Source organism: Thermobia domestica, chromosome 14 (assembly GCF_964235325.1).
Source record: "Thermobia domestica chromosome 14, izTheDome1.hap1.1, whole genome shotgun sequence".
Classification (NCBI taxonomy): Eukaryota; Metazoa; Arthropoda; class Insecta; order Zygentoma; family Lepismatidae; genus Thermobia; species Thermobia domestica.
In genome coordinates, this window is record NC_137467.1 from 143,109,003 (window position 1) to 143,128,560 (window position 19,558).

General features: G+C 38.0%; 1 long non-coding RNA gene across 1 annotated transcript in view; it reads right to left on the minus strand.

Annotated features, from left to right (window-relative positions):
• LOC145670371 (uncharacterized) overlaps window positions 1-19,558 on the minus strand; it is a 508,027-nt gene that overhangs the window by 7,640 nt on the left and 480,829 nt on the right. The window lies entirely within an intron of this gene.

Consider the following 19,558-nt stretch of genomic DNA (forward strand, 5'->3'; position numbering starts at 1 on the left):
GTCGCCAGGCTCATATTATTGGTGATTGCGGGCATTTCTTAAGTTCTACTTGAGAGTCTATCTGATAGAATCAATTTATCAATCGTTGTATTCCATAAGATTAGAATGGAGCTAGATGGAATTCGGAATGCTCTGTTACAATAATATACATTTTTATTGTACCCCGTTTCCTTCACACAAAGCTCCTCATAAGAAAGAGTAACCAACGCTTGCTGTAGCTTGTTATTTTTTTAACGCTGATTCTTCTTTTTCTCGTTTCTTTTTGTTTCATCCTTCCTATTTTTTTTTCATTTCTAGTTTCGAAGAGAGGGTTCGGAACCCCCGGACTCCCCTTGGCTACGTGCCTGAACCAAAGTCCATTGAACTTCACATGATATCAGTTGACCGTAGAATGGATGTCTTTGCATAGATACCCATAAAGGAGATATTTAAATATGTAGGCCTATATATGTACAGGTGCATATTCGTCAACAGTAAGTTACAATATTGTCAGTGTTTAACGGGGAAAATTGTCAAAACAATGAGGCACATACCAATCGATACAGCTTATTGAGCGGAACAAAATGATATGTGTAGGCGTAAAAATCTCATGCGTAGTTTTCGAGAAAGTTGAGAAAAATTAATGTCTTTGTAAACCTAAAAATTCATGTGTACGAGAACAATATTATTTACTAAGGTATAACTAATCCTGAAATGTACTCTCATTAACCTCTTCATTATGATACTAGCACGATGACAATACATACTACAATTATACGAGGGTGAGTCAAAAATTATCCGCAATGTTGCTATAACTTTCCTTACTTTTTCATACTCATCTCTGTCCTCATTTATTTTATTGTTATTCTGTTGTCGTCATGCTATGGAAGTTTTATCCTAATTCATCCATTTGTCTTTCTTGTGTTGCAGATACAGATGGTGATCAGAAAAATGGAAACACCTGTAGTTGGCAACACGTCAGATGTATGGGTTGGCAGTGGTGTCGTGGCGCCCGCAGCACCGGACCGCTGATGGTGTTGTGTTAGGTCGGTCTCCATACTACGTCAGGCGCAGTGGAACAGCAGTGTCCAGTGGCTGCAGCAGACGGAGGTAGTTTAAAATGGGAGACCTCTCAGATTTTCAAAGAGGGCAAATTGTTGGTGCGCGGTTATGTGGAGTGTGTGTGACGGCAGTGGCTAGTGTGTTAGGTGTGTCGCGTGGGACAGTGTCGAAGGTGATGACGCCTACACAACACACGGGAAAACCACATCGGGGAAGCGGAACAAAGGGAGGAAGAAAATTATGAGTGACAGGTCACGCCGGGTATTAAAGCGCATTGTCACGCAGAACCGTCGTGCCACTGCGGAGCAAGTGACGGAGGAACTCAATCAGCACCTCCCCCACCCTGTTTCGACAATCACAGTTCGCCGCGAATTACATGACATGAACTTACGGGGTCGTGTTGCACGGGCCAAACCGCTCATCAGGGACCATAACGCTTTTGCACGCCGCAAATGGTGCCGCGACCATGCAACTTGGACCGCTGAGGACTGGAAACGTGTGATATGGTCGGATGAGCCATCCTTCACCCTATTCCCAACCACGGGCCGTGTTTACGTGTGGAGAACGCCCAAAGAAGCTTATGATCTGCAGTGTCTTCGCCCAACTGTGAAACATGGCAGCGGCTCGGTGATGCTGTGGGCCGCCATATCATGGTTTTCATTGGGTCCTGTGGTTACAGTTAGCGGACGAATCACTGCCAACGATTATGTCGCAATTTTAGGAGACCACTTGCATCCTATAGTTCGGATGTTGTTCCCGGACAATGACGCCATTTTCCAGGATGATAATGCACCCATTCACACAGCTGGCGTTGTTGCAGCGTGGTTTGAGGAACATCGGGATGAAGTTCAACACCTTTCCTGGCCTGCCCAATCCCCAGATCTCAACATAATTGAACACCTGTGGTCCGTCTTGGAAACACGACTCCGGCGACGATTTCAACCTTCATCCTCTCTCACAGAACTGGCCGATGCCCTGCACGAGGAATGATGTAAAATTCCACTTGCTACCATTCACGACCTCTATGCCTCCATCCCACGTCGCATCAAGGCTGTTCTGAAGGCGAAAGGTGGCCCGACACCATATTAATCTGGTAAGTTGCAATTTCGTTCAGGTGTTTCCATTTTTCTGATCACCATCTGTAGATCTAAAGCCGTAGCGAGGGCGGGCGAGCGGGGCGGTTGCCCGGGGCGCTGATAGCCGGACGGGCAAGAAGAAAAAAATGTTGGAAATAAGTAAACTACGCGGCGCCCCGGAAAAGCATTGGCGCCCTATTAAATCAATATTGTTGTTCATTTTCAAAGAAATGGATTTGTTAAAAATTTCTTGCTTGCTCCGCTCGCAACCCAAATGTTTCGATAAAAGTCAAGTTTTTACTTATTACTAAAAGAAAGTTATTATATATGATTTCTTAATGAATGCAAGATGCTGACAGACGGAATAGATATGAAGGAAAAACTTGTATACCAATACACACTTTCCCCTCATAGCTTTTTGTCTATCAATACAAAACTTGGTACACACATTTCTTATCAGCTATAGTATTTTTTAAAAATATATTTGGATTGTGTACTTTTACCCGGGGCCAGTTCAGAGGGATCCAAAGTTGATAGGAGGGATTTCTGAAGGGAATTTTCCAGACATTCTCCCAATTTTCCCTGTTCAAGTACGTTATGGGTTCTAATACATAACATCTCTGGAAAGCTTGTTTCATGCTGAAGAGAATGAACTATAAACAATGACTTTCCAATGAACAGTGTTGTGGCAATAGCTATTTCACTACGAGTCTACGATTTTCTTTATACTAACAGGGTTAATGGGTTAAAGGGACTTACTCCGTTGTCCATTGCACCTAATTTTTTGTGCATGAACATATCTTTGTTATGTTCATCGAATGGACTAGCTTTGATTCGGATGTCCGGATGACACGTTCATATCCGTTCCTTGTGAGTAATAACTTAGACCAGTGGCGTATTTACGCTTTTGTTTTGGGATTGGGGCTTTGCTAACTTTAGTCATGGAAATGTGAAAATTCTGCAAGATATTTCATTTACTTTAATATAGTAAATAAAATTTCGGGAGGGGGGGAGGCTTTAGGCCGGAAGCTCCCAAATATGCCACTGACTTAGGCCTATAGTTTACAGAAGACTTTTGAAAATCAGAAACAGTCAATCTGAAATACATGTTCGGCGTTTTGATGGTGATGAGTTTTCTTAGATAATCACGCTTTTCTACCCAATCAAATTAATCACAGTGAGAATGAAGGTATGAAAATGAGAGGAGTAAAGAGACACAATGCAAGCTGATGGTTGCATGGGAATATTAAGAATAAAGGTAAACAAGGGGAATAATATTTTCGAACTTGAAGCAGTTGTAGAATAGGAGCTTAAGGGGCCAGAACTTCACCCAACAAATTTCGTCTTTTTTGAAAACTGATCATTACCAGTAATTTTCTTTTCTTTTATTCCATTGACATATGAAATGCTTCTAATCTGATGGAATTTATTGGGATCATTGCGATCATTCCTCCATCAACTACTTGTATAGCCAGGGAGCCGAACTCAAAGATGTCTGTTTCGAGTCGAGTCGAATTCCAAAAGAGAAAACTCGTTCGAACTCGCTCATGCCCATTCCTAGGGTCGAACCAATGCTGTAGTCCTAAAATTTTCAGAGAGTACACGCTGTTTTGTGATTATCTATGATTGTCATAAAAGACATAGAAGAAATTTTTAATGAACAATGTAAAATGTATGTATTAATGCAATTAAAATATAAAGGATACATTACAGTTTTATAGTCTAAAAGTATTTCATGATATTTTCTTGATGGCATTCCTTACTTAAATCACACCTAATAACATAAATGGGTGTAAGTATGAAGAAGGAACAACTCACTTCGAGAAGAAACAGAAAAGCTCGCGCCCGATGTTGCCAGAAATAAGAATATTGTGCCCAAATTTAACTCTATTTTAGTTTTAAAAAAGACTGGGTACTTGCAAGGAGACTTACGGAAGTGTCACTCACTGATTTGAATGAAACTTTGCAAACTTGTAGAACATCGAAAAACAATTGACACGTATTTTTTTTATTTCGACAATGGTACGGGTTTAAGGGTAGAAGCCACCCTTTGAACGTTTGGGGTGATCTCCAAGTATAGACAGAAAACCATAATTTAATATATAAGAAAACACACTGCCAGTGGAGTTTTAGGACAGCTGATTCTGAATCTGACGTAAAAATTACAAAATTCAAACTGGTGGATCCAATATGGTGATTACAATTACTTAAAGTCTTCTGGTTTGAAATGCTCTGCAGTTAGCCAAGAACAAACATGGTTGGCACGAGTTACTGCGAGAAGGTTGAAGACCAAATTGAAACCTCTTTCTGTACTTGTTTTAACGGGATGCTTGATTATAGTGAGTCTCTGCACATCTCACTACTTAGTGTGCTTATTGAAAATGAGTTCCCTCGCCTCTCACTATTCGAGGTACTTACGTTAGCCCAGCGTCTATTTCATAGTCCATTTTGTCATTAGATTCGTGGAGTGGTCACAATTCATCAACTTTTGAACCTATTTTAAGAAAAAAGGGTACCTCAAAATAGAAATCATTCCTGCAGTAACAACTAGTAGGATCTAGTCTCGTCATGTGTTCCTCTTTTGGTCGTGGAAAAACTTCTTGTTCTCTACAATTATAACATAAATTTACATCAATGTAATAATATAATTAAGATCCAATCACTAAGTCACAATGGGCCTTATGCAGAGTCGTTTTGACGTATGATTAGCGTCATTCTAAAGGTCTGACTACTGCAGGAAACATGTTAGTCGAGGTCTTTAGTATGATACTAATCACGCATTAGAACACTCTGCATAAGGCCCAGTCAGTTTTCTTCTCCCAGATTTGCAAATCTTATTAGGAATGGGTGGTACAAAAGCGGTTAAAAGAAGTACAGAAAGAGGTTTCAATTTGATCTTCAACCTTCTCGCAGTAACCCGTGCCAACCATGTTTGTTTTTGGCTAACTGCAGAGTACTTCAAACCAGAAGAGTTTAAGTAATTGTAATCACCATATTGGATCCACCAGTTTAAATTTTGTAATTTTGACGTCAGATTCAAAATCAGCTGCCCTAACCTCCCCCCTGGTAGTATGTTTTCTTGTATATTAAATGATTGTTTTCTGTTTATATTTGGAGACCACTCGTAACGTTCAAAGGGTGGTTTCTACCCTTAAATCCTCACCACTGATGAATTAATAATAATAATGAAAAAAAAGTGTCGATTATTTTTCGATGTTCTACAAGTATGCAAAGTTTCATTCAAATCGGTGAGTGACACTTCCGTAAGTCTCTTTGTTAGAAAAAATGGATTTTTTCTCATGAAAACCCTTGCTAAACCCTGAAGCAAAAGTAGAAAGTACCATACGCCCTGAAGCAGAAGGTACACTCTAATAACTAAGATTAAGCAGAAGGTATACGGCGTGTAGTGGGGGGGGGGGGCATTGGTACGATTTTTACTTACCCGAGATTTTAGAACATATCGTCAGCTTGAAAAACACGATTTTTTTCCTACTTAAACTGTGATTCTTTAACTACATTTACAATGTACAATATTGTTTCTACTAATGTCCTACCTAGAGTAAATTACATTTTACAAAAGGTCTGCAATCTGTACCAATCTTCCAAATGTGGGGGCAGATTGGTACGAGCAAAGTGAAATATCACACATATTTTTTCATAATAGAGATAACGTATTTTTTGTTTGGTTTATTTTTCCATAAAATATCTTGAGATACAATATTCAATTGAACTTCCACAAACGCAAGTATTTTAAGAATAGATTTAAGGACCTACAGCAGTAAAAATGCAAAATAAAAACATGTTTCGTAAAAAGATTGTGAAGATTTGTCAGAATCTTTAGTAATTCAATAAAACTACTTCAACCTGTTACAAAAAAAAGTAAAATAAAATAAAATAAAGTCCAATGCTTGCTTGTGTTCTCATCAAAATTTAAAAGTTCCGCAAGCTATTTACAAAGATAAAAATGTACTATAAATGAGGTTCTGTGTCTATAAGGAAAAATAGAAGTAAATAACCCAAGGTCTACCTATAGTTTACAAAATTTTGAAATCTTTCATACCTCAACTACTAACTAGAAAAGATGTTATAATTTTGGTTCGAGCGTCCCCTTGTCTCCAAACGAAGCGGAGCTTTGTTATTATAAAGGTAACCAAGAAAGTTCTGTCGTTTTTCACCCACAACCTTCGAACATCGATATGTCACCTAAGACGTACCTGGAAGATCAAAAATAGTCCCATCAGCATCGACGACCTTCTGCCAACGTTCTGATTCCATCGAGGTAGAATAGGTGGTAATCGGATGGTGCAATGTCCGGGGAGTATGGCGGATATAGTAGTTTCCCATAAAAGGTGGGAATGGTGTCCCGGGTCATCCTAGCCACGTTGGGCTTAGCGTTGTCCTGTAACAGGAGGACGTTTTTTGCGATTCAGATGTGCTGCCTCCATACTTTTGAGTTGTTCTTTAATACAAATCAACTGCTGACAGTACACAGTTGCATTGATACTCTGCCAAGCTGGTAGCAGTTCCCAGCCGATACATGGCTAGTGTACGATACATGATGCCACGAGCATTCCACCAAACACACAAGAGGACCTTCTTTTTGTGCAGTGCTGGTTTTGGGTATTTTGGAACTGGTTGATGGGATGCTAACCAATGATGGCGGCGCCATGGAGCTTCGTACAGGACCCACTTCTCATCATATGTCGACACCCTTCCAAAAATTTCTCCTTCCTCAGACAAGACAGCAAAGAAACACAGGTATCTGCTCGCGTTGCATTCTGGCACGGATCCAACCATGTGGAACCCATCGACCCAACTTGTAGTGCTTCCCAAGTTGATGGAGGTGCTGCCGAACGGTTTCTTCACTCACACTGAATTGAAGTCTCAGTTCCTTGCATGTCTGGCCACTGTTCGCCTTAATTGCTGCCTGGAGATCTTCATTTTGCACATGTGTTGGTGTTCTAGTACGTGGTGCGTCTTCCAGTGTTTCGTCACGTTTTTAAACTTGTTAAACCGCCGTTGGACTGCCCGCATAGTCACGATACTCTCACAAACGGCCTGGCATATCTTCTCCCTTGCTACAGCGGCGTTAGATCGCAGTTTGAACTCGTACACCATACTCGGCCTTAGGGCTCTCTGTGGAGGTTCCGTGTTCACTCTGTCCTTACGCAAGTTCACTGTGTAACTGAACTGCCACAATCAGGTAGTATGTTGGTTATATCTACACCAACAACTGACCTTCGCCCATAGGCGGAGCTAGGAATTGTTTCCTAGGGGGCAGACCTTTTGTCTGCTGGGAGGCACGGTAAATAAAATGAGAATTGAAGAATTTTATCGGTGGCATTTTTATTTTTTTTTGTCAAAAAGTTGGGGGCAATGCCCCCTATGCCCCCATAGTTCTGCCTATGCCTTTGCCTTATCTCCATTTGCATTCAACTCACGCTGTGAGGGCCAATTGAACACAGACTTCCACCAGAAGTGACAGAACTTTCTTGGTTAACCTTATAATAATAAAGTTCCAAGAAAATCGCCGAATAAATTTCAGATAGGTTGCTGAAAGTCGAATAAATATGACGCTTACTACATGCTGGCTTTTAGCGTTCATGTACAAATATATATTTGAGGTTGATTTTGTTAGACATTTGCCTATTAAAATCACTTGTATGTTAATGACCTGGGGGAAAGAATCTTCATATTTTTGCTATCATGGCTCCTAAATGGTTAAATAATTTTCCGTTCGAAAGTTTGTGTACCTATCGGCTATACCTATAGTTCCGGGAAGTCGGAAATATAATAATAGAAAAGTTTTCCATATTATTTTGGTTAATTTACTTTTATGCTTTGATTACGGAAATTAAGCGATCACACAAGAGATAGTTTATATTATTAGTAACTTTTTTCTACTTGATGTTAATCACAATGAAAAATGTAATACATGGGAAATGCACAAAGAGTAGTCTATCTTTATAATTACCAATGGAATGGGTAGATTGGTACAGAGCAGTGGTGGCACATTGGTCCGTACCAATCCACACCACATGGATGTGTACTAATGTGCCCCAACCGAACTTCAGGATCATTAATTCCTATAACTGAAAAATTACTCCACGCAGGGCAATTGAACATAAATGAAATTATTTGTAAAGAATTACACTTTCATGCAACATACATAGGTTTTCAAAAATCCAGTGCTTATTACAAATATAAGCTTACAAAACATAAGTGAAAACTTACTTTTGCTCTAAGAAATCGAGTTTTTACTGCACAGAGAAAAGAACGCTGCGTCCATCCATCAATTGCGCCTCACGATGTTCGTTTGTCACCAATGTTGCCAAAACCAAACTATTGTCCATTTACCTCTTCACAGTGGAAAAATATCTACCTCGTACATATGTGTTCCGTGGACCAATGTACTCCTTTCTCCCCTACCGTCCTATACCCTCGACTACAGCCATGGGTCGAACGTTCTGGAATTTGGTTGTTTTCTCGTTTACTACTTTACTTTCTTCTTTTTTTAAATAAAATATCGGATTACAATTTAGGTTCCTTGGCATTTGTTTCTTAAGGTTCTCAAGCCATTGCGTAAATCAGTTAAATATTAGCATGCATTTTAGAGTAACAAAATTTGACAGGGTTCACTTATTTCACGGACACTGAAGATTTATTAGTTCTACTTCCCGCCCATTAATATTTTTTTTTGTTGGCATTGATGATGTAAGTACAGTATATGAACAAATCCTATATATCTTGCCAATTTCTATGAAAATTCTCTTTATCCCTATTCGAGAAATCAATGTAAAAATCCCACAAAATGGGATATTTTCGACGGGTTGGAATCACTGCAATACTTCCTCATGACGTCACACAGTGGTCGGAATGACAAGGAAAAGCGTCGAAACTATTTGTGGGCGTATTTAGAGCGTATTTATATTAATATGGTATTTTTTGAAGGTACGTTAGGCTATTGGCGATTGTTATGCTGTAGTGTGTGCAATAATATACTGTTTAGGACAGTAATGCGGGTTGCCTATGTATAACTTTTAATTGGTGAGCTTTCAAAATCAAGTTTACAAATATCATTGCGGATCGTTATGAAAAAGAATAAATAATTCAGAACTTGTGATAATGTTTTATTAAAATTGCAGGAAAGATGTAATTATAAACAAAATTAACAAGATTTTAGAGAGCAACTAAAAATATAAACACGAACGATAGTGTTAACCAGAAGTCAGTCCGTGTAAGAAACGTTTACAAAAACGAAACTTATCTCGCAATACTCATATTTGAAAACAAAAAAATAGAGAGTTGTCCAATCAAGTGCAATAAGTCACAAAAACAAAATTCAATTGTGAAATTAATCCCTTTCAAAACTTTTTGGTACCCAAACATAAGATTGGCGATGGCTATTTAAAAATTGAAACATTTTGTTCGGCGTATTATTACACTTTTTGGACGTACTGGATCTAAGTGATGAAATTATCGTGTCAGTTGATGTCAAAATATATCTGGCAAATTAAGTTTGTATCTTTGCTAGACTTTTTCGGTAACGTTTCTCGCGATATCTGCTGAAGTCTTTCTTTCGAGACTCCTGAAACTCCTAACTTAGTATTCCTATTGGGACAGGAGCTACGGATATACACTCTGTAAAGAAAAAATAGCGACACTTGCTCTAATATGGTTTTCTCAACATACTTTAATCAATATGAATTTTTACATGAATTCCTGATAATATTACAAGGCATATTCTTAATGAGCAGTTCATTCTTAATACTTGCGCCAGAGTTTCAGGCTTTTGACATGAATTTGGTGAATTTATATGCATATATAAGTAGCTATGTGTGTTTTGAGCAAAATCGTTTGTAGGAAGAGTAATTCATAAAACTGAAAAAGATCAACAACAATAGCAGAAAACAAGAAATGGAATTTCTTTAGGGTAAGACATATTGTGTGCAAACATCGAGAAGTACGATACACCAAACTAGTATTTTGTATGTGCACCATGGGCTTCCCGCATTGGTAACAAAGCTATTGCAAAATGCAACCTCGATATCACGGAATAACACCCGGATTATCTGTTCCTTGAATTCCATTCTATTTGAGATAGTTGTCTATTGAAATTTCTACTCATATTGATCCACAAATTTTCAACTGGATTCATGTCGGGTGAGTTTGTAGGCCACACGAGTCTCTAAATAGTCATATTCTTGAACCACGTATTAACAATTTTGGCTCGGTGACATGAAGCATTATCGTCCTGGGAAAGGAAGTAGTCCATATCTTCTTCAGAAAAGTCATCTTTGGCTGTTGTAAGAACTTTACGTGCCAGAATTTGATGATATTTTCGTGCATAAAACGATCCTTCACATATATCCGTCGTTCTGACGTCTTTAACGGTGAACCATGCCCATATCATCACTCAGTAACTGAATATTTGAATCTCTTAAACAAAATCCTTGTCAAGTTCCTTGCTTGTTCGTATTCACAACTTCACACCACTATCGTTTCCCACTATTCTAAACTTCTTTTCAATGAAGAAAACGACATGCTTTCAGTTGTCATAAGTCCAAGTTGTATATCGACTCACAAAACTACATGTTGAAGTCCTCTGTGTTTTGTCAGTTTCGACTTTCTACGCGGTTTTTTCTTTGTAATATCCTCTTCATACAGTCAAGACAATACAGTTGTACAAGTAACTGCAGTTCCAAGATCATGTCAAACTACAAAAGCGATTTTTTGGGAAATCACTCATTAAATCTGCGGTGCTATTGATTTCATTTAGCAATCTGCTCTGGGTGATGCTTTCTTTTTTCTTTCACACTGTTGACGAAGGGACGATTTGTTATGCTGTTTGCACTTGTGAATTACTCTTCCTGCCGTAGAATGATGGATTTTCAGAATTCCATCTATTCTTTTAGAGATTTGCCACAACTCACATTTCTTACCCATCTTATTTGTTTACAGTCCACATGTAGCAACAATATCACACACAAACAACACTGCACAACAAAAATTTTGCCACTTGACACACTGTCCAAACAATGAGAAAGCAAAGAACAATCATAAAATGCTATTTATCTCAGCCTACACATTACAAATGCAATGCAGAATTCTTACTACAATAATTTACGAGACGCACTCAGTGCCATCTATCGAAAATACTAGTGATACACAAACAATTGACAAGCGATGTCCCACACCACAGGTGTCACAGATAACGCAAATGAACTATCCCACTCTTCATTTCCTTCTATTCCTCTTCTAACGGGCTGCAACTATGGTTTTCTGTGTAAGTTAGTTTAAGAATTGAGGTGTCGCTATTTTTTCTTTACAGAGTGTAGTTGACATCTCCACCCGTCTCATATAGCATCGCTGCTGAAAGGGACGTTAAACTCAAAATCGTCTCTACCATTGATCACACTAACAACCACCAAGACGACGCGATGTAGCGGGATTTTCAGTTTCTGTGTGTATTGGACGACTGCCTGGATTCGTTGAAGCTTGCTTTGTTTGCCAAATTAGCAGGTTGGAGCAGCTAATTCTAACAGAACTCATTAATTCAGAAAATCAGTGGCGGCTTTAGCGGGTAGAACGGGTAGGCACGGGCCTACCAAAAAAATAATTGAAAAATATATAAACGATAAAAGATACAATAAAGAGTAAGTATATTTTCCACTATTTATATTAATGGTAGATAATTATTTAACAAATATTATCAACCACTACTGTAAAAGTAATTTCCTACTGTCATTAATCAATCAAATATATATATGTATTCATAATGGAGGGAGCTGGCCTACCCAAAATTAAATTCCTAAAGCAGCCCTTGGAAAAAATATTAAAACAAAAAATAAACCTTGGATTTGCTAGGAAAATTTTAAAAGTCTGCAAATATATTATAAAGCATTGACTCTGAATGGTTTTGTAATAATGCTCCCAGTGCGCATATTAAGTGCATAAGGTTCTGATCAGCAATACCAATATTTAACATTTCATAACTAGGGGAGAGTTCCCGATATCGGACCGGGTTCTAAATCGCACCACACCCTAGTTTAAAAAGAACCGTAGTACTAACAAGCCATCTGGTAGTTAAATTAAGTACTTAAGCATATTTCCATAATTACAGAATAAAGTGACGACGTTCAGTAAGTTATATGTGTATGCAGTTGCAGTACAATAAAATTGGAGTATTCCTTACTAATTTTCGGTGTATTTCACAGTAGAATAAGGATTAAGGTAAGAGAAGTAGCTTATGTTTCAATAAGTAGTAATAAACAAAATACCTTTAATATTATAGTGACAAACTCAAGTTATTCTTGTTTTAATTTATCAGGTACGTATGTAAAGAATATTTTTTTTAAAAAAATGGTGTAGTTCCCCAAATCGCACTACTACCGTGTGTCCGAAATCGCACCAGAGCAATTTTGGCTCCCGTGATGAATTGTTTTTCCTGGTTTCTATCTCGTTACAATTCACACAAGGTGGGCACATGGCAATATAAAAAATAGTCTCCGGAGTCTATGAATCATGCTTTGAAAAATATATGGAAAATAAAGTGACGCAGCCCAGTCCAATAGCAGGAGGAAATAGAACTACCAACATGCAATCACAAAGAACAGAAGTACTCTCATCAAGTCCTTACAAAAAGCATATTGAAGAATAACGGCAAAGGCAATCAAGAGTATCCAAACGTGTGGAGAGACCTAATCTTTCATAACCGTCAACTAGGTCTGCATGTGCTTCAGGAAACCTTAACACCAAAAAGTATATTCGAAAATAGATACATCCAAATCACGATGTTCCTATCTACATATTCGCAGTGTTTCAAATGTGGCTTTTGAAATCAATGAACAAGATTGGTTTTGAGTCCTTTGTCAACAAAATTTAGTCAAAGATATAGTACAGAGTGTTTTCTGTAAAGTCTGGATACATGAATCTTGTGCGGGTGTTTCAGGAGATGAACGTGCATTCCAATGTGATTTTTGTGCACATAAGGTGTACCTGTCTGTTTTCATAAATATAGATACCTTACGTTTCATAGGATTATGAACAATATTGCTCATTTGATCAACAATATGGATATTTTTTCTTTAATGATATATTCTTCCTCGTATTAATAACACTACGATAAAAGAATGTGATACGTCATAGAAATATTAATTTATTTTACTCGTAGGCTGCGTTTCTACTTAGCTTATTTCTGAGGTGTTATTTCTGTGCTCGGTCATTTACATTGCAGTATTTTTTCTCTTTAAAAATGTATTATACCTCATCTTAATATAACATAAATAAAATAATTGCGATATCCCATGGAAATTATAATTTGTTTTACCCATATGGTTTACTGTAAAATTTGCATATATTCAAATGGCGGTGCGATTTTTTCTTCACATTTGGTTTCCCTTACGCTTTAGGAAACCTGTTGCGTAAATTGCACCAATCGCAGGCTTCTAAAATATCATTTTTATCATGATAATGATAAGGTATCGTTATGAAATCATTGTGACAGAATTGGAAAACTATAAAGTTCAATACGATTAAAAAATCATTTTAAATTTCTTCAAAAGTTTCGAATTAAAACCATTTATGTAAAAAGTGGTGCGATTTTGGCTATTCTCCCCTATAAACACTTGCGAGTAACAATTCCGTCATACCATCCCACGCGAAAAGCATTTTTACCAGGACGGCCAATCATTCACTTTCGACAGATGTTTTTTCATGAACAAGTGATGGCAGGATAAAACACAGGTCTATTCTATATAGAGTGGACTTTCAGTTATTAAAAAATTATAACCGTTCATTCCGGTGTTGGAATTCATTTTTGAGGCTTTGTCCAGCCTTTTTGCTATTTCGACCACTGTACATTGCTCACAGTAGCGTCATTTCAGATTTGGCTTGGGGGGGGGGGGAGACTCCTTGATATAAGCAAACATTTCGAGTTTTTCACTGACTTACTACTATTCTATTGATAAAATCTATATAAATCTCAAACTCAGGGGGTAAACGCCCCTCCCTGCCCCCCTAAATGACGCCCCTGGTTGCCCACCGCAAAATATGCTGGGAAGAAGGGGGCTGAGTGACCAGTTCGACAGATCCCTGGTTAAAAAGAACGTAGTATGTACAAGCTACCAAGTAGCCTCTTAGGTATTTGACATGCAAATCTGTATAGGCACTTATTTTTGTGGAGGTTTTCTTTACTGCTTTTTTAAGGGGGGAAATTGTTAATTTTGGGGGATGGGTACATCTGATATGTGGAGAATGTGTACCTGTACTTTTTTCAAATGTTTAGTTTTTGTATTCATTTTAAGTTACAATAAATAAATGTGTGTGTGTTAACGCTTACGCTACCGAATGATTTGTTACAGAATAGATTCAGAAATTTATTAGAACGGAATTTAGAGTCCCTTTGAGTACCAAGACTACATGAGGCATGGACCTAAAGCTTAGTATGGAATCCGAATCAAATGAAATCTCGCCGGGAATCGAACCCGGATATCCCGCGCCGAAAACAATTCAGAAGTTGGAACTGAAGAGAGAGATAGAGCAATATTGCCAACTTCTGTTTTCCACTTCTTGAATTCTTTGTATTCAGTAAAATATATATAAAATTAAATTTAATAATTTTGTATGTAAGTCATATACTGGATATATGGTTGTATAACGGCAAATTCATTATTTTTACTGATATATTTGTGACTTGGAATTTAAAGAAGCCTTCAAACCGAAAAATCACTGGAAATTTCAAAGCCGAAAGAAGGAGAAGGTTTAGGGTTGCCAGACGTCCCGGTTTTCAATGAAAGAATTAACTGTCCCGAAAAAAGCTTTTGGGACGCCTGTTTGTCCCGGTCTTCGTTCTTCAGATTGAAAAAGAAATCATCCTGCTAGAACTAGTATGGATGTCTCACCTAAAAAGGGAAGGATTTCGCAAGATTTGTGTAGCCAATTAATTTTACTAAACAAAACAAGTGTTTGAAAATCACATCCATTCTTTCGTCCTATGGGTTATTTATCTTCTAGAGGGGGAAAATGGGAACACCGTAGTCTAGTGGTTAAAGCTTTGGATTCACGTCCGCGTGGTCCCGGGTTCAATTTTCGGCTGTGCTTCCCAATTTTCGGCGTCCATCCAGCGTCGTGAGGTAAACTGGGAAGTCACTTGAAAACCAGACGTAATTGCCACTAGGTCTAGAAAGCTCCTGATGCATCTGTTAGGGAAAGAGCGTCGCAGCGCGTTAACCACGTGCTCACCGCCAGGATTGGCGTAGTTCAGCAGGTTGCTAGCGGATGGCGCTGGAGTATGCTTAGGTTCAAAAATCGGTTGTTATGACAAGTGGTTTCGTTTTTCTTTATAAGGAAAAAATGATTTTAAAAAGTATTCAAGAGCGAGCATATGTTATGGCAATAATTTCTTGAATATTACTTTCAATACGAATACGAAAGAAGGTCTTTTTTCCTGGTAATTAGCTTCAACTACTGGTTATTTTATGCTTTAATCGGCTCAGTCGCTGCATGTTAACCGCATTCAAACTGTCTATTTCGTCCGATTTTTAAACGGACGGTACAATTTTACAATCAAGCGTTTTAGCAGTCCAGTGGATATAGTTACCATACCTATTTTGCAAGTGAGGCGAGTTGAATTAAATTGTCGGTGTAGATGAAGTGAACGTTCTTGTTTCACACTGTTGGCGTCTGGTGCATAAAGTGTTTTCCTCATGCCCAAGCGCAAGTGTTCTTTTCAGGACAATTATTTCAGTGGAATGATCATTTAAAAAACGAGGAAGAAATGACTATAAAGGTTACATTAATATAGTATTTTTCTTCCTAAATGCTAAATTTGTATTTCTTTTAGGGTAGTGTTTCTGACTCAGGTGATGAAGCAACAAAGAAAATATATCTATTCAACCATAAATAGGAAGGCGTGTTGTAATTTGTGCAATATTTAGGACATGTTTAGGAAACCAATAAATCGGAATTCGGAATAAGGGACGCGAGACAGCTCTTCTTATGTTACCTTTTCATATTCTTTACAGATCTCTTGCGAGACTTCATTTGTGTTAACTGTGTATAGAATGAACTGCAGAATTGTAAGTAGTACCCTGGAAAAGATGTTAATTAATGAGCCTGACCAAATAAATGTTGAGTAGGAACCCTGACCTTAGCTCAGAGATGCAAATAACCACTTGCCCCAGTGTTGCCACAGTCCTAGCTCTGAAGTGGGCTGAAAAATAGTACAAAATTGAAACAAAAAGGGCTGAATTCATTATTTTATACCAGTGTAATACATGGATCTATAACACGAAACTAAAAGAGGTAAAGTTCTAAGACCCCCCCCCCCCTTCTTCCAAGAGTCCAAATCAATAAAGTACTCTTTTTAAAAATTACTTTCTAAAATATCCAAATAGACAAACCCCGAACAACCGTGGAAGTAGATGAAAGTTTTCTCGTGTGTACGAAGTATAACAGAGGCTGCAAATTGAAAGGGTATCATCCGCAGTTATCACATTTGGTAGTATTGTAAGGATACCAAACCTTGTATGTATTGTAAGGAATCTTGTCACCAAATATGACAAGTATTTGTTAAATGGTGCTGAATTGGGTAGAATTGTACCAACTTTTTCACAAAAGGGACTGAAAATGCCAGCATGGTACCAACGGGCCGGCGAATGACAAAAAGGGCTGAATTTGGTACAATTGTACCAAGTGTGGCAACACTGACTCGCCCACTCGCCCGGGGCGAGTGGTTCATCGGTGTGGGCGAGTATTTAATCCCATACCGAAGGTAAGTAAATGATTTCTATTGTGGGATGTGGGCTGGTAGCTTTTTTTCTTGGGCTAGTAAAATTTTGTTTCTTGTTTGAATCCCTGCCTTAGCTATAGCCTGACATTGGTGTTCCGGATTTTCGTTTACAAAATCTGGCAACCCTAGGGAGGTTTCACTGCTGATTTTAGTTCCTTTTTTCCTTTCTCAGAATTCTGGAGTCGCCACTGGTCTGAAACTACCAACAACAGTAATCATGAGACTACACATATGTATTTCTATCATAGCATAGAACAAACTCACAAAGTAAAACACAAGAATATAATCCTTTGCTTATAATGTTTCGAATGAATATTTAAGTTCGGTTATTGCGTTTAGCCTACCGGGTACATACGTAGGAATTTATTTCGGAAGGGGTCCAAATTCAATGCGAGGATGATCTATATTAAAACTTTGTAAAATCACTCTTAAAATTAGACAAAATTTACAGAAAAGTAATATTTCGGGTCGGTGACCGAAGGTAAACCCACCCCAATAATAAGACTTTCGAAACTTGACAGCAAATTTCTACAGAAAGTATTCATTCCAATTGCGTCAATAACGCGCCATTTGTAATAACTTAATTTTTTTAAGATAAGGGATTAGGTTTGTGAAAGTTCTTTAATCATCTATTTTCTTTATTTCATCATATTTGGCTTCATATTAGAACAAACTAACCCCAGCTATTAGAGGGTTACGCCCTCTCGTTGGCAAAGGTTTCAATACATGTTGGTGGTGCTAATCATATACAATAGGTAGTCTAAGTGCAATGCAAAACCAAAAGAAATTGAAAAGAAAAACACATAAAATTAGTAGGGAGAAATGAACAATATGTAAAGCAGTGCAAGGTATCATATTAACGGTGCAAATATACAAACATATATATAATTAAAGAATAAATGTAGTTAGGCATATCATATATAAACAGGTATGATAATGATATGAAGTGCATTGACGTCACAATTACATTGGAACATTAGTTGAGACGCAGATGGTTAAATCTTCTGTTTCGGGGCGACTCAAAACTGATGTAAGACGTAAGGCGTAATGATAGCCCAATGTTAGTGATGAGTGCAGAACATGTGCTAAAATGGAAAAATATGAGGTAGATGATCTCTGACGATGTAAATGTCAAATATTGCTCTCTCTATAGCGTCCAAATTTGTTGTCTGAACATAGATTATGGTGAGGATGTTGATCGGTGAGTGCTGATATCGAGATGAAGCATCTGTAAGGGCATCAACTCTTAAGGTATCAAGATCGAGTGGATGAGCACTTGTAATGCGTGATTGAATGTATCTTGTTCGGAGTGTAGCAAGATGATTAAAAATGGTTGGAAAGTCTATGTGTTCGTAGGTCATGTAATTTGAATATGGTAATCGAATCCGATATGTCAGACGAATAACATGGCATTCCATAATTGCAAACTTCTCGCAGAGTTTAGGTGAAGCATGACACCAGGCAATGTGACCAAATGTGAGAAGAGGTCGAAGAAAAACTTTGTATGTCTTTAGTAAGACATCCGCACTTAGTCCCCAGGTCGTTCCCGTAAGGCGGCGTAGAAGATTTAGTCTAATTGATGCTTTTTGCGCCAGTTTTTGAAAGTGAGGTTTTCAGGTGAGTTTGGTATCAAATACCACACCAAGATATGTAGCAGAGGCGGTTGGTCGAAGAAAATGGTCGTCAACTGATACAAAGAGATTAGCGGGATTTCGGAGTACTTTAGTTCTACTTTTTGGTGGAAGGAAAACAAAGGCTTGTGTTTTCGCCGAATTGATAATTAATTTCCACTTCCTGCACCAGGTAAGAAAATTGTTGAGTGTCAGTTGTAGACTTCTGTTGATCTGAAGCATAGTTTTCCCTAGTGATAAAAATGCTGTGTCGTCAGCATATTGGAAAACATAGACATTAGGCGGTGGTCTAGCCATATCTGAGGTATATAAGATATATAATAATGGACCAAGTGCGGAGCCCTGAGGTATGCCTGTATGAGGAAAAATAGGTCTAGGGAGAACACTTCCTATTGAAACATAGGCTATTCGATTACTTAAAAAAGAATAAATGAGACGGATGTAACAAGTAGGAAGTCGGAGTGACTAATTTCTGCAGCAAGCCATAGTGCCATACCTTCTCAAAAGCTTTCTCTAAATCCATAAGGACTAGACATGATGGAAGAGCTTTATTGTATTGATTGGTGAGAACCGTGGTTAGGCGTAGCAGTTGGTCGCTAATAGAAAAGTTTGGCCTAAAACCTGCTTGATGTGTTGGTAACAGATCGTGTTCTTTAAGATAAACATGTAGTCTGCTGACAAGAATCTTTTCAAATAGCTTACTGAAGACAGAAGTTAACTGAATGGGCCTATAGGAAGTAAGATCATGAATATGCTTGTTTGGTTTATGAAACATGCATACCTTTGAGACTTTCTAATGTAGCGGATAATAACCAGTGTTGAGTATGAAATTATAAATAGATATTAGCAAAGAAATAAATAGAGATGGAGATTCTTTCAGCATCCTATCGAGATACTACCAATTCCTGGTTATGTGTTACGTTTCCGTCGAAGAGCGATATGTAATTCAGGAGCAGTGATTGGCCTGGTAAGAGGATGGTTGATGTCGGTTTGATGTGATGTAGAAGGCTGTAAAGAAT